This window comes from Lonchura striata, chromosome 12, assembly GCF_046129695.1.
Source record: "Lonchura striata isolate bLonStr1 chromosome 12, bLonStr1.mat, whole genome shotgun sequence".
Taxonomy (NCBI): domain Eukaryota; kingdom Metazoa; phylum Chordata; class Aves; order Passeriformes; family Estrildidae; genus Lonchura; species Lonchura striata.
Genome location: NC_134614.1, coordinates 6825955 through 6838363, shown reverse-complemented (window position 1 = coordinate 6838363; position 12409 = coordinate 6825955). Strand labels below are relative to the sequence as shown.

General features: G+C 47.8%; 1 pseudogene; it reads right to left on the bottom strand.

Annotated features, from left to right (window-relative positions):
• LOC144247031 (E3 ubiquitin-protein ligase PHF7-like) overlaps positions 1-12409 on the bottom strand; it is a 31532-nt pseudogene that overhangs the window by 877 nt on the left and 18246 nt on the right.

The following is a 12409-nucleotide window of genomic DNA, read 5'->3' as shown; positions in this document are numbered from 1 at the left end:
GGAACAAAAGTCCTTTTTTATTAGCTACATCATTTAAGTGACTTTTCACTTAATACATGGTAAGGCAGAAATCAAGGGATTTAGCACAAGACTACTTTCCTGCCAGTAGAAATGTCAAGAGCTAATACGGTTTTCTCACAGACCTGCAAGTCTCAAGGTCTCTGTATTGACTGTTCTCACCTTCACTTTTGGCAGCAAACAGATGGACTAGAAAGAAAAGATGAAGCTACGTGCTGCTGTTGGAGGTCCCAGTTGAGGCCCGACGCCTCTGGTGGGAGCGGTTGCTCCTATGGGAACTCTCTGATGGTGTTCCCGTGCGCCTGGGCCTCTCAGCGCTTGCTGCTCTCCTCCTGCTCCTGTCCTGGCGACTCCTGGATCGGAGAGGTTGATCCGAGGCCCGGCGCTGCAGGCGGGAGCGGCTGCGTCTGGGGGATGTCCCTGATGGAGTATCCCTTTGCCTTGGCCACTCAGTCCTTGGTGCTGTCCTGTGGCTGCTGTCACGGCGACTCCTGGACCGGACAGGTGGACTTAGGGCCTGACCTTGCTGGTGGGAGCGGCTGTGTCTGCGGGACGTCCCTGGCGATGTCTCCCTTTGCCTGGGCGTCTCAGTCCTTGATGCTGTCCTGTGGCTGCTGTCACGGCGACTCCTGGACCGGACAGATGGACTTAGGGCCTGACCTTGCTGGTGGGAGAGGCTGTGTCTGCGGGACGTCCCTGGCGATGTCTCTCTTTGCCTGGGCGTCTCAGTCCTTGATGCTGTCCTGTGGCTGCTGTCACGGCGACTCCTGGACCGGACAGGTGGACTTAGGGCCTGACCTTGCTGGTGGGAGAGGCTGTGTCTGCGGGACGTCCCTGGCGATGTCTCTCTTTGCCTGGGCGTCTCAGTCCTTGGTGCTGTCCTGTGGCTGCTGTCACGGCGACTCCTGGACCGGACAGGTGGACTTAGGGTCCAATCTTGCTGGTGGGAGTGGGTGAATCTGGAGGATGCCTGTGAAGGTGTTTCTCTTTGCCTGGGCATCTCAGTCTTTGGTCTTGTCCTGCTGCTGCCATCAGAGCGACTCCTCGATCGGACTGGTCCATCTGGGGCCCGACCTTGCTGGTGGGAGCGGGTGCGCCTGCGGCCAGGCCCAGCATGTCTGGAATGGCCCCTGTCCTCAAGCTCAGGGGTGCTGCTGTACATTGACCTTGTTCTGCTGGGGCTGCTGGTGTCCAGTGAGGGAGATGGCAGAGACTGCTGCTGTGCTGTGCGTTGGTGGCTGCTGCGGCTGCTGGTCTCTGCGGATGAAGCCTGGGGATCCTGCCCCAATGGCACCGGGCCATGGGAGCTGGGGCTGATGGCCTCAGATTCTGTGGAGTCGTGAGCAGGCTCCACTCCTGACTGACTGGTCGGGCTGGGGCCACTGAGCTCAGGCTCATCCTTGGAGGCTGTAAGGACAAGCAGGAATGTCAAAGACCACCCAGGCTCAAGGCAAGCCTGGCCAGAGCAGAACCCCAGCCCTTCAGGAGGAGACGGGCTCTGCCAGGCCCAGCCTGGGCACTGCCCCCAGCCCAGGGACACCGGGTGCTTTGCCTCATACCCGTTTCAAGACCAGCACAGCTGTCACACTCCCAGCTCTGTACGCTGTTTCTCAGGCCAGAGCAGCACCTGTGGGTGCCCTCAGCAGCGCAGGAGGAGCACAGGAGCAGTTCCCAGGGCCTGGGGAAGCAAATGGGTTTATGGCACTGAGGACAAAGTGCCATAAACCCAAAGTGTCCGGCCAAGCTCTTCTAGTTCTTTTCTCTTTGAGCCCTTGAAGTGATACGGGTACCCTGCAGAGCCTCAGGTGCAGCTCCCCAACTTACCCCTCTTCCTCTGCCTCCTCCCTGCCTCCCGGGTAAAGGCAATCCCTGGCATTGCACCTGCTGTGCCTCTCTCCTAGATCCGCGTAGGCATCGTTGTCCTCCCAGGTTGGAAGTCTGATGGAGAAAGGAGAAGCTGATGAGTTTCTGCTGCCTTCCTCTCACGGAGGTATAGGTTGTCCCTGCTGTTCGTCCCGTACTTTTCCAAGGCGTGCGTGAAGCTAAAGCCCAGACCCACGGGACAGGGCAGGGACAGGACTGGTGGGGCAGGGACTGGCAGTCCACAGACCTTGCAGCTCCTGTCCTGTGAGGCAGGCAGAAGGACACCAACCTGAAGGGGATTCGGATCCCCAGGATGATCATTTCGACAGTGAATACCATCCGGTTTCTGCACAGGGGACACCGAAAATATAAAGCACCAGCACACATGGCCTGTCCCTGCAGGGCAAACAGAAGCAGGGTGAGCAAGGCCCTGGTGCTGCTGAACACCTGCTTTGCCCTGGGGCTGAGGGGAGGGCTCCTACCTGGATGCAGTCCCTGTGGAACCAGGCCCTTTTGCACGCTGAGCACACCAGGGTTCTGAAAGTCTTTCTATCCTCCACTGGCTCCATGCAGATGAGACAATCGGTGCCTGGCTCTGGAGTTGCCTCAACATCCTGCTTTGGACAGTGCTCAGGGCAGAAGGAGCTGGAGGAAAATGGATGGGCAAAGTGAGAAATGTTGGATCTTCTGCCAGGAGTGACCAGGAGTGGGGAGGAGGTACCTGTAATATGGAATATACTGTGTGACGCAGCCGCCCTCCTTGGCACAAGGCAGGTGGAACCATCTGTCACAGTCCTCCATGCAGCACATGATGGTTGCCCCGCTGTGGCCACAGACGCAGCAGCGCTGGAAAGAGCCAAGCAGCCCCATCAGCAGCAGCCTCGGGGCCTCCCCAGGCAGCCCCAGCGCTCTGGACAGGGTGCAGGATGTGGCCGCTGCTGGGTCTCAGCCCACAGAGCCGTCTGGTGGAGGAGGGGGGCTCCTGTGCCAGAGCCTCTGTGCAGCTGCTGGGAGCCAGACTTTGTCCCACAGCCGGCCGGAAGGGCAGGCCTTTCCTTCCAAGTGTCTGGGCTAAGCTCTGGCAAACCTCACTTGGCACAAATCTCCCTGCCTGCATCGGACTCTCACCTTTTGTGCTGCCCGCCGCACTGCAATTTGGATATCTCTAGGAAGAAATCCCATGAGTCCAACATGGTCGTTGTCTTGAGGAAAAAGTAGAGTGGCAAAGAACTGCAGCAGAGGGGAGGAACAGATGAGAAGAGAGGGGCAGGAACTGCCCATTGCAATGGTGGAGGGAGCTCCCGGAGCCACTCACCAGGCAGAACACGTGGGCACAGAATCCGCCCTTCTCCAGTTTGTCACCGCAGATGTCCGGATCAGCCTCTGCTCGGCGACACAGCATGCACACTGCAGGGCACAGAGCCAATGGCAGCGGGCATGAGCACCTCTGCGGGGCTCTTTGGCTGCAGCAGCATCGGCCCCAAGGGCTGCTCTGTCCCTGCCTGCCTGCCTGGCTGATGGGCAGGGCTGGAGGCCTTGGAGAGCAGGGCCCATTGTGGGCATGGGTGTCCCAAGAGCTGCCCCCTGGCCCAGCTGGGCCCCACTTGGGGAGGAAGGAGGCTCCCAGCCGCGGCATGGCTGAGCAGCTCCTGCCTCCCCCTGCCTCTGCTCTGGGCCCCACACAACGCCTGCCACAGGAGCCCCTGGGCCCGGCTCTGGGAGGGCGGCTTTGCCCTCACCTGCCTCCCTGGCACCAGGGCCCTCCTGCTTGCTGTCGCACATGGCAGCCGTCAGCGGTGAGTCCCTGTCCAGAAAGGTCACAGTCTCCTCCAGGTGCTGGTTCTCTCTCTGTCTGGGAGACAGAAGAGTGTGGGGAGTTTGCAGAACAGGCCCAGAGCCACGAGGGCACTACTCCCTGCTGAGCCCTGCGTGAGCCCTGCTCCTGTCCGCCTTCTCCTCCCGTCGTCGCCTCGAGGAACACCGCAGTCCGCTCTGGCTGTTCCTCCGCTGATTCTGGGCAGGGAGAGGCAGGGGAGCCTGCAGCACAGGCCCAGAGCCCCGAGCTGTGGGGCTCCGCTGGTCCCTGAGCAGCAGCGTCCCTGCCCTGCCTTCTCCTCCCGTGGTCAGGTTGCACTGACACGCGGCCTGAGCCCAGCCTTCTCTTTTGTGACCTTGCTTGCACGGGTCACAATGGCCACTCTGACATCAGCATCGTGCATCCACAATTGGGGCAGCCATGGCCTCAGGTCCCTGGCAACCACTTGAGGCGGCCCCCTTGGTAACTGCCCTGGTTCTGAGATGGGTGCAAAGGTTTGGCCAGGAGGGAACCCAGGCAGGGACTCCTGCAGCAAGTGCAGGGCCGAATGCCACGCCCTGGGGCAGCCATCGAGGCTGGTACTGTTGGCAGTAAGGTGCTGTTCAGGCACTGCCACTCCAGGGCTCCAGCCCCGGCCAAGGGAAATCTCTGCTCCTGCCCCTGGCAGGGGTCAGTCACACAGAGATTGTGCATTGAGTCAGGAGTGGAACTGAGGCCACACATGGACTCTAGGTCTCTTCACAAGGTTAATCCGAGTTTATTAGAAACCCATTATTTTATACACCATTCTATTTAAACGTGATCTGATTAGTCATTTAATCAGCAGCTCTTCGCACCATTGGCTAATTCACAAGACACTCTTTGCTAAACATCTGATGAGAAAACAGCCGTTCAAAACACCAGCTGCAAGGTTGTTTTTAGTCTTTCTCTTAGGCATCTCAAAACTCCCCAGAGCAACACCTGGGGAACTTTATCTGGCTTCTCTTTCTCTGACTAAAGTATCGCATCCATATGGATTCTCTTCCACCAGAGAAATTCAAAACCTGCTTCAGGTGAACTGACATTTTCCTCAAGACCTCTCTGGAGAAAAACAGAATGAAAGTGAAGGCACTGCTTTGTTACAGGGGCATTCCTATGCCCGAATCCTCAGTGAAGGAAGAAAATTAGCAATGGTGACACCGCTGAATAAACACAAAGCACATTTCAATGGTCAGCTGAAGTGCCCGGAGGAGACAGACATTAACCACCCTCACACTCATCCTCAGGACAGTTTTGTCTCCACATTTGACAGTTCTTCCTTTGAATGTTGTTTGTTTTATTACAACTCAGAAGCTTAAAATAACAGTGCCCAGTGTAGTTATTAGACCCCAAAACAGCCCTCTAACAATTGCCTTATGTATTTCTCACTGTCATGTCCCAAGACTTTTTATCTGAGGTCAGAACAAAAGAATTCCAGCCTCCTGCCCATGATAGAGATGGGGAGATTTTGAAAGGATATAAGGACAACCATTATCTGTTGGGAGGTTACTGATGAAGAACAGGAAGTTCAGGGGAGATGGAAAGAAGTCCAATTGCTTTCCAAGAATAGGAAGAAAAGCTTTTTAAAGCCAGTATACTCAGTATACTTTGCCACTTTATCTTTGCTGCTCTCCCAAGACAAAAGATTTTGCAGTGTGACTTTATGACAATTGGTTTTGTATCTAGAAAATTAAATGTCATTGTTCTGTAAAATGATAAAGCTGCAAAATCTAAAATTAAAAAAATAAACAACCAAAACCAAACACCAAACCAGAGAAAACTTAAGTATTTGTCAATTCAAGTGCAAGGTAGATCAAGTGCTACCTGCCAGCATCAGTTGGCAGGTTCTGCCAAGGTGCAAAGGCTGCCACACCAGCATGGCAAGCTTGAAAGAGTCCTGTGTAGATTCATCACAGTGGAGAAGACCAGCAGGACCTGAGCAAATACAGAGACTTGTACAGTTTCAGAAATCAGATACAGGAAACAATTCCTTCAGAGCTCTCTGCTACAGTTTAAATTCATTATCTACCAGAAGAAAAAAAGTAAAATAGACCTTTAAAACAGACTATCAAAGCAATAGTGGAGTTTTCAAGAATGAATCATTTTCTCTACTCTATGGGACTGGACTTAAGCAGATCCCACCCTTGAAGGGAGCCTGGGAGTGCAAATACAGAAGGGGCAATCCCACCCTGAATTTGTCAGGAAGGGGAGCTGCTCTTTCCACTCTCTGTGGTCATACAGTTTGTCTTTTCCAGACTGGGAGGTTGGAAATTTATTGTTAAATTACATTTTTAACAAATTTAGGAGCTTTAGATATTACTTCAATACAAGCTGTTTTTACTGTATTTCCTTTACTATATAAAACTACTGTTTTTAAAATTAAGTTTAAAGCACTACTGCGATATAAAAGAAATGTTTTGTAAAAAGTACTTTATCCCCCAGAACTCAAATAAGGTTTTATAAACAGACATGCACTTGTTACCATAGAGAATCCTAGAAGCCTTTTGTTTCAGTTATTGTCTATCTTTTTTCTTTGTGTAAAATGCTGACACCTTTGGTAAGTGCCAACAGATTGAGTAATCCAACAGGCAGTTCTTTTCACTACCCACCATTACCTTCACACCATGAAGACTGAAAGGCTGGTTTTTGTCAAGCTATTCCATATGACAACACATTTCCCCCCACTAACTCCAACAGCTGTAGCCTGAAATCAGGAAAAAAAAAGTTAACTGCCAAGTTAACCCCAAGACTTATTATTCTTTTAGAATTTAAAACAGTGACCGCACCACTTGTTTTTATGCTTTTCTCTCCCTCATCTTCTTTTTAGTACAAAACACATACCATGCATACTCAGAACCTGGCTATGTTCCCAGTTAAATCAAAGAACATGGCAGCATCCAAGCATCCACAATAACCTCCACTGAGACATAAATGGATCATCATTTATCAGTCACTCTGCCTATGCAAAGTAAGTATTGCAAATCACATGGATGATAAGAGGAGTGTAAGCAGAAGGAGATAAAATAAAAATCTATGTGGCTCTAAGGCAGAAAACATGCTTTTAACCTAAAAAAAACCCAAACAAACCTCACAGCTGCCTTCAAGAAACTACAGCATGTCAAATTCAGCTTTGCTTTTGCTTAGATCATCTCTCTTGGAATGGCTGTAGATGTTGGGGTTTTTTTCCTTCCAACTGAAGCTTTTTCTAGGAAAAACATGAGACTGCACATGTACATCTTTGACTAGAATTTCCTAGAGGAAACAACTTCATGTGAGAAGCTTGTAAAGAAGATGTTGAAATCAATGGCTTCCCTGCTTCCTATGCCCTTTCCCCCCACCGTGACTGCACTTCATTTACCTGCATTAACAGCACGGATGAGAGCCAAGCTAAGAGAAGGAATTTAAAAAGCTGTGATGTTTTCTCTGCCATTACTTAAAGTGCCACATGCAAACCCAAGTGAACAGTCTCTACTAGACACAGAGGAACTAAAATAGGATCTTGCACCCCGGATGTCAGGTAGAAGTAAACATATTTGTCAAAATTACTGTAGAACAGGTACTGCATCAGGAGTGGCAAAAATTAAAAATGCCTTCCTGGGGAGATTCCAGCAGGGAGAAGGTTGCAGACACTTGAATTAGGTTTTCAGGTACTGTGCAGTTTGTTGGCATCTGACCCAAGGGCACAGCTCCCACACACATAAACCTTGGAACATCTAAGCATGGGTATGAGTGCTCTGGCTTGCTAAAGAACTCCGTGTTCAGCAGCTTGCAGTGGGGAGTGTCCTTAGGGTGCACTCAGAAATAAACCAAAATTAGGCCCCTTATGGCTTTGGGGGTTAGAGTTTCTTGGGGTTTGTTTTGTTCTTTCGGGGGTGGATTTTTAAAGATGTGTAGAGAACTTCTAGTTGCGAGCACTTTACATTATTAGACCACGCTAGCTGTCTTACCACTGAGCACAATGAAATATTAATTATTTTTATCTAGAATTATTGGTGATTCGAGACATGACAACACAAGTATTGTAGCCTTCCAAAAATAATGTGTGTTTTATTCTCTTGATACAAATATTCTATTCTTAGGAATGAATGGTAAATACAACATTTGCACAACCCATTTTTACAAAATCAGAGGAGCAAAGGACTGACTTTCAACTGATACTCCCCATTCTTAAAGAGAAAAAGGTTACCAAAGGACAAATGTAATGCTGACCACTAAACAAAGGGATGGTTCTACCTTTCTTCAGTTACACATTGGAAACGCCACAACTAATCAATCTCTCAGTGAGCTTATTCTTTGGAAAGGAGACTCCTCATTCCCCTAGGGGGCCATGGTCTGTGGTGTGCCCACAGGTCAATGTCCTCACCTGCCTCCTAGCCTGGCGGCTGAGCAACAGGGCTTCCTGTTGCAGGATTTCTGAGAGAGAGGACACGATTTATATTTCGAGCGAAGGTTGAGCTACCCCCAGTCTAGGCCTCAGATAATGGGCCTTGGTAAGGCCTTTGAGAAGCCTTTGACACAGTAAGAAATTAGTCACTGCGCAGTTCAAAATTATGTTAAGGTAACCACAGTATCAACGAGTTTTCTGGGTGTGAATTGGTGAAGGGCTGCAGTGTGGAACTCTAGCCACCTTAAGACAAAGACAAACTATGTTTGCTGACCAATGATAGTGTGCTCACAATTTGTAAATGATATTGAAGTGTATATAAACTGCCATCTTATAAAGAATAAACGGAGAATGTAGCATTAGCTATATTGGCTTGATCTGCGTTTGTCCTGTCCAGCATTCCCTATTGTATAAGAAGTCCCTTGCTTCTGCTTCCAGCTTTGGGTAAGGCAGTGTTTGAAATACAGACGCAAAGAAGACTGTAGGGTATGAAATACCATAAAGCTAAATTCAGGCATTTGTCAGACACAGCAGCTCAAGGTACTGAGCAGCACAAAGGGTTCTGAGTTTAAGAACCTCTCTTGAAAGAGACACTACGTGTGTCTTACCTGGAACTCAGCTGCTGGTACTGGATATTGGGCTCTGTCATCACAGCAGACACTGCCTGCACCCTGTCAAATGAACTTGAGAGTTAGGCTGGAGATGGAAGGAGGGGTGAACAATTAACAATTTGCTTAGAAAAGGAGAATTGAATTTAAACAATTTTTTTTTGCCTTTTCCTCTGTTCCAAAACATACAGTAATAGAGAGGAAATTCAGAGATCCCTTTATTCCATCATACCATTATCCAGTGCCTCCAGCTGTTTTAGATACCTGGAAGGTGGGACCAGAGTTCTGGTCCTCAGTTTTTGTGTTTGCATTCACTCCTCAACCTCTTCCCAATTCTTTAGGGTGCCAGGCTGCCTTGCAGGATCCTCACTCCAAGCCCAGCATCCTCACTGACACCAGCATTAGCCGCTTCTGATTGTGCAGCCGCAGCTCGGTGCCATTTGATGCAGCTCTCCAGCTCTCCGCTCCCCCTCTACTCCAGCCTCATTAATCAAAATGGGTGTTGGCAAACTGCAGTAAATGCCAATGAGATTTCTTCAGTGTCTCCTAAGTCTTCTTGAAAATAGTGTGCATGGAAATTCAGACGTTTCGCTCAGCTGCACTGCAGAGCTGACACTGCGGCACGGTATTTCAGAAAGGCAAAGGAAACAAAATACAGAACCTTCTCCTGGCACATACAGGTCACAACTAAATGACTGAACAGCACATGTTTGGTTTAACCAAGTTCTACTGCACAAACCAGAGCGAAAGCTTCAGGACATCACCTGATGCGGGACGGAGGGAAGAGCATATTAAAAATAAAAGCAGGGGAAGCGCCACAAATGCTTCCACTGCACCGAGCATCTCTGCAATTGGCTGGGAGAGCTGTTGCTGCACAAACTCTGCCTGCTCCCGCCCCACGGAGTAAGCCCTGCTCCCTCTTACAACAGGCTGAAGCACAGCATGGCAAGCTGTCCCCAATTACTATCCCTGATGGCCATCCCCCCTCAAGCTCACAACAGTAACAAGTTTGCCGGAGATCCTAAAAATCTCTCAAATTGAGCTGTGTGCGGGAGGAAAATTGTAGTCCACAAATGTTTCATGCTAAGCCTAGCAAACTTGGCCTCTATAACTTCTGACTTCCAAAGCAACAGATCATGGTTCAAACCCTGCTGGGGTATCGTCCAGTAAAAATCCCTTTCAGGTGCGTCATCACTGTAAGAAGGAAAGCAGGGAAACAAAGGTGAGGCAATTTCAAAAGGTACTAAACTGAAGGCAGAAAGGAAATTAAAGTTCCTCCTCAAAGAAAACAAGCCTTGGGTTTACAACTAAAATACCTTTACAGGGGATTAGTCTTGATTTTTAAATAAGAAAAAAGAAAACTTTCCCTTTGTGTGGCACCCATGTATTAAAATCAACACAGACAAAAGTGTACCTGAGTGTCTAAAGGTCTCACCTGTCCCAGGGGTAACTCTTTGTATTGGAAAGGTGCGCCCTAGCCTAGGGGAAATGTGCTGCAAAAATACCTGCTGCTTTAAGTTATGAAATGGAAAAGCTAACATCCTACCTCTTCAGCTCCTACTCTAATGCAAAGCAGTGATGAATTTGGAACAAACCCCAGACACTTAATAAAATTATCAACTTTAATGTCCTGACAACTGATATGCTGGAGCAAATCCTGAAGGACCCGTGGGATTCAGTAATACACTTTCATCATAAAAAGGGGAAGTAAAGTGAATGATCCCAAATAGCAGGCCAAACTACGGAGAAAATTCCCAACGTATAAGTAAAAAGACTGAGTTTATAAGGATGTTGTCCATCAATGAAACAACCCTAGCAGCTTTAGGTATCATCTTCAAAACCAGCATTAATGTGGAATGTTCAGCAGAAAGTCGGGCTTAAATAGCAGTAAAACTCTATTTATTTGGGGTGAATAGGAGATTTCTTCTGCAATTACAAAAAGTAACTGTCCAAGAAGTCACAAGTCCTTCATCACAGGAGTCACTTACACATGGAAATTACAGGATGTGCTTTTTTGGAGAATTGCAACAATACTTGAGAAGTACATAATAAATAATAGCATGTACAAACAGGTTACCAATAGAACGGAATTCTGTAGCTCTGGTTTGAAGAGTATTCTCACTCCTCAGTCACATCACAAAGGCAAAGGCAAAGTGAACTGAATATAGCATCCAGGCTAGGGCCAGATTTGACTGTTTCATGATTTAGAAACCTCTTGGGAAGCTGGGACACTTGCTCAGTTTGTGAACCCACTCTAAACTCTGTTTCTACTGGGGTATAGTTGTACTCAGTCCAGCTGGATTAAAACTAAGCAGAGAGATGCTTTCTGAACATAGCAAAGCCATAACCTCAGGCTCCCTGGACCTGTAGGGAGCATGTCCTCACTCCCTAGCTGAACAAGCTATTTTTAGATTACACAAAATGGATGTCAACAGACCTGCTGTAATCAAATGCTGGTTAAAAACAGCACCTATCTTCAGCAAGGAGATGGCTCATGATGGCTCCCGAGGATGTTCCTAAAATGCTGTGCTGTCCTAGCCAGTTTTTCAAAGGTTCTTTATCGCCAGCTGGGGGCTACATCCAAGTCACTAACTGGATTGGACTGCTGTGGTATGCGTCTCGAGCTGTTTATTTTTTAGCATCAGTCTCATTACAGGGTTATGACAATGGGAAGATGCCAGCAGCTCACATCCAGGCAACAGACCAAGAACTTAATGTTACAACTTACTTTATAAACACTTTGACCAGTCACACATAGCAAAAGCATATTGACAGTAGTTCTATCCAATCACTACAAGCACATGTACCTTTAGTTAAAACAATGCTTTCTTATATTGAATACAATATTTGCTTGTAAGCCTCAAGATACAATGCACAGAGCTCCATTATTAAGCTTAGACCTTCCTAATATCTCACCAGATATACTTTCCTGCAACTTAGGAAGTTATTCTATCCAAGCGTTAATACACAGACTATTGTTCTATTTGTTCTTTCTTTCTACTTCTTGTATAATTTTTCTGCTGACAAATCTTATAGCTACTGCGTAGCTCTAATCACCATCCTGGTGTCTCTGAGGCCTGCCTTTTGCAATGTGCCCAAAACGCTCTGATTTTAAGGAATCCCACAATTCCCCCTCTTCTTTCAACTGAAAGAAACTGTCATAATCTTGTCGTTTATTAACTACCTTGCATTCATAGCTTTCCTATAATATTTCTGCTTATTACTTGCTTAAAGCACCATTTTTGTTCGCATTAAGCATAGCTATATTACAACACAACAAATTTATTGCTGTGAAGGTCCAATCAGTTCAAAGCACATAAGTCATATTTGATAGCAATTACAAGTCATTGTTCAAAATTGTCTTGCCGATTCCAAGGTCTTAGTTCTAAATCTTTGTCCATCTCTATATCTTCATCCACTAACTCTGTAAGAGTTTGAGAACTCTCTGTGAATGCATTTCCTACCTCTCTTTCCTGAATGATAAAAACTTGTTTGATAGCTTTGCCCATCATGTGTTGTACACACCGAAGTATGCAAGGTATTACTACTAGTATCGTAACTAAAATGCCTAACACACATAAACGTATTTTACAAAGATTCTTTAGCCAAGGTGCAAAACTCCATTCTTGGAACAAGTTATCTAACCATGATCCACCATCTTCCTTAACTTGAGCTGTCAAATCCTTTAGCTTTTGTATGCTT